The sequence below is a fragment of the Rhagoletis zephyria genome, unplaced genomic scaffold, assembly GCF_001687245.7.
Source record: "Rhagoletis zephyria isolate East Lansing unplaced genomic scaffold, Rhagoletis_zephyria_1.1 Rzeph_scaffold_03591, whole genome shotgun sequence".
Taxonomy (NCBI): Eukaryota; Metazoa; Arthropoda; class Insecta; order Diptera; family Tephritidae; genus Rhagoletis; species Rhagoletis zephyria.
The window spans coordinates 45,929-49,894 of record NW_016160674.1 but is presented as its reverse complement, the minus strand read 5'-3'; the positions used below and the strand labels follow the sequence as shown (position 1 = coordinate 49,894).

General features: G+C 37.5%; 1 long non-coding RNA gene across 1 annotated transcript; it reads right to left on the bottom strand.

The window, feature by feature from the left end:
• Nucleotides 1–439: 439 nt before the first annotated feature.
• LOC108369294 (uncharacterized) lies at nt 440–1,490 on the bottom strand. The gene is made up of 2 exons (XR_001848483.1): nt 553–1,490; nt 440–487 (listed from the first exon to the last, which is right to left on the bottom strand). It is a non-coding gene; the product is annotated as an uncharacterized LOC108369294 (long non-coding RNA).
• Nucleotides 1,491–3,966: the final 2,476 nt, after the last annotated feature.

The following is a 3,966-nucleotide window of genomic DNA, read 5'->3' as shown; positions in this document are numbered from 1 at the left end:
TGTGAACATAGTTTTAGGGCCGGTTACTCAATGTCTGGTTAATATTCAGCCCTATTCTGCATTTCGACTCGAATCGAAATTTTCTCCGTTTGGCAACTTTGGTATTCTGCGTTCCGTTTCCTTTCGATCAATAGAAATTTACGATTATACCTATTCTACATTTCGATCGTAGTTCCGTTTTTCTAAGTTGCAAATTTGTTGACGGAGAACGTTTCAATTGTTATTTTCGTGGGTTTAAATAATAAAATTTTATAAAAACTTTAAGTAAAATATACTATGCATGATTGTAAGTCATCATAAATAAATTTTCACGATTTCTGTGTTTTCGCGAGCGGTAATGCGGGCAATACGAAAAATTGGCCCAAATAATGGCAACCAAAAGGTATATTGCGCGACGTTTTCAAAGTGGAAGTCCAGGCGTTTTTGTTTACATTTGTCGTCGACTCGCTGGCGAATTTAACGCAAGTTATAGAAACTTGGTTTATTTCTAAGAAAAAATACAAAGTTACTTATACATATATGAATGTTGTACAAATTAAAAATATTGCTTACCGCAGTGTGTCCTTCACCTTTTCTCCTTTGTCGACGACTGAATTGAGATTTGAGTTTGAGCGAACGATTTGCCAAACTACGACGAGCAAGCGCACCAGTGAAAAGGCGATTGACACACTGCGGTAAAGGCACAAAAACAAAGCCCAAAGGAGTGCGTACATATATACATAACTGAGGGAATTACATATATACATAGCAACTAGCAAACTCAAATGGGTTTACTGAAGTGCGCGACAAAAAGGCAAATGCCGCAGTACGGGAAATTAACAAAAACAAATTATACATGTGAATAAGTAAGCAATTAAAGCGGTAAACGTACATATGTACACAGGAATGACAAATTGAAATACATACATATGTACATATATACAAGCAAGTAAATAGCAAATATTGGAATTCATAAACATAAGTAGGTGAATGTAAGCATACATAAAATTGGAATAACAATCATGATAGAAATTGAATTTGGTAAAGGCAGGAGTTCCGAACAACATTATCTATAAATAAGACTGTGAAATGCACTGAATACAATTTATTTTTTTTTATATAAAATTAATCGATGTATGCACATAGATACATACATACATAAAATGTGAAGTTACATAAAAAATATGCTTTTATTATTGCACTCGTTTTTACTAACTTTTTAAGAAGAGGTGCGTATGTTGTCTCGAATTCGATTTGCTATGGAAAGAAGCTCTGTTCTTCCCCTCCTCCTGACGGCTTTTAAAATGGGATTCGTTTGAGTTCAAATCTTCCACTCTGTAGTAAATGCAAATGTTGTGAACTGCTCTAAACAACGTTTATAATTTCACTGACTTTAAACGATGAGTAATAGAGTACAAGATGAATTCCTTATGACTCTTCACTCATCTAAAAAAGATCAAACATGTCCCTAAATCTCCGCCTTTCAACTTCCGCATCAGCAATCTGGGACTCGTTCTTCTCTTCAAGCAATAACGCCGCGGCTATGGATTTCATTATAATTATGTATCCACTTAAATTTTACTTTTAAATTACAGTGATGCTAGGTATATTTAGTTATTTTATTATATTTACAAACTTTGTCCCCTTTCAGACACGTCAAGTCTTCCTTTCAAGTCTGCTCGTTCGTTGGCGAAGGAGGTGGGAAGAGAGGGGAAGAGTATAGATACCTCCGTACCGTCAATTCGTTTCAAGTTTTCATGTTCTCTTTTGATCTTTTCGTTGCTTCATGTGCTGCTATAGTTTGGTGTCAAATATCTCTTTGTTTTGTTTCGATTTCACACATTCCTAGGCAAACAGCTAATTTCGAAAGATGTTTTCTGTCTTCCTCTTCTTCTTTCGTTTCGATCGTAACGCAGAATACATAAGTTCGATTCCACCGGAGCGGAATGCGGGAACGTAATCGAAATGCAGAATAGGGCTGATTAATCTGCGTTTAAACATCGTTATCGACGTCTTCGACTCCATCCATACTACAGGGAGTCGGTAACGTTGATAACTATGTTAAGAGCCGGTTGTTCAATGTCTGATTAGCAGAAATCGGAGGTAGAAGCTCCGGTTAAGCACAACTACTGCTTTATCGATCACATGTTACATGCATGATGTCGAAATCGTCGATAGTGTAGTGGTAGTGATAACCAGACATTGAACAACCGGCCCTTAACCGGAGATTTTTCTTAACCAGACATGTCTGGTTAACACTAATCTCCGGTAAAACATCGTTATCGACGTTACCGACTCCATGTTATATGCATGGAGCCGAACACGTCGATAATGATGTTTAAACGGAGATTAGTGTTAACCACATATTGAGTAAACGGCCCTTAGAATCAAAACCCTCTCCCCAATGATTATTTTTTGGGGTCGAATTTCACTAAAATTTTCCCAATATAATTTTTTGGTGAAAAACTGTCTCTATTCGAATAATTTCGGTTAGTCGATTTTCAGACTACTCGACAGTGAGCGGATAGTCTTTTTTTTAAAGAGATCTAGCTTGTAAATAACTAAATCAAGGCTATTCAAAATTTTTATATTAAAGTGCAAATCGAAATGCATCTACAAATGCATTTGATGCAGGTTTTGAGCAACCGGCCCTCAAAGTGAAGGCCTCAACCGCGCACTTTTAGGACCGGTTGCTCGAAGCCTAGTTGACACTAATCGCCGGTTAAATACACAGGTCTGCAAAAAAATGGGTTCGGAATGTTCTATAAAAGTGTAGTGTCATTTCCGAAGTAATTATTTACGTAGAATCCGAATACGGGGTTTAAATTGCTCTATCACGATAGAGCAATTTAAGCCCCGGATTCGGATTCTACGCAAAAAATTACTTCGAAAATGTCCCTACACTTTCCTAGAACAAAACGTTGTTGACCTGTGATATCGTTACCGACACCGTGTTATGTGCATGGAGTTGATAACGATGTTAAGCGATGATTAGTGTCAACAAGGCTTCGAGCAACCGGCCCTAAAGGCTCTGTTATACATACTTGGCATTGCTTGAGTGTTGTCACATAAGGAATCTGTTAAATGAGCTTCGCGTGTAAGCGGTTACTCAACGCACAGCATTACATACGTAGAAGTCTGTTGGTTTTTGATTTCTACGTAAAAATGGTATAGCAGTGCATGCAATGCCAAGTATGCATAACAGAGCCTTAAGGGCCGGTTGTTAAATGTCTGATTAGCACAAATCGGAGGTNCCGGGGTTTAAATTGCTCTATCACGTCAAGACTTTGAGATATCCTAACCTAAAAGTGCAAAAAACGCTGTTTTTGCCAATTTTTGAGGTTATGTACCTAAGAAGATTTTGCTCTTCATAAATAAGTAGACGTGGTATTTTAAAGTATAAGTCTACCTCTTTTAAATGCNGTTATTTTTCAACTAAAAACCCTTATTCGACAGTAAATTTCAAATATTTTAGAAGTATTTTGAATAGGAACTTATAACTTTTTTACCATCTGCAAAACTGACGAAGTGGCAACCATCTNACGGGGTTTAAATTGCTCTATCACGATAGAGCAATTTAAGCCCCGGATTCGGATTCTACGCAAAAAATTACTTCGAAAATGTCCCTACACTTTCCTAGAACAAAACGTTGTTGACCTGTGATATCGTTACCGACACCGTGTTATGTGCATGGAGTTGATAACGATGTTAAGCGATGATTAGTGTCAACAAGGCTTCGAGCAACCGGCCCTAAAGGCTCTGTTATACATACTTGGCATTGCTTGAGTGTTGTCACATAAGGAATCTGTTAAATGAGCTTCGCGTGTAAGCGGTTACTCAACGCACAGCATTACATACGTAGAAGTCTGTTGGTTTTTGATTTCTACGTAAAAATGGTATAGCAGTGCATGCAATGCCAAGTATGCATAACAGAGCCTTAAGGGCCGGTTGTTAAATGTCTGATTAGCACAAATCGGAGGTAGAAGC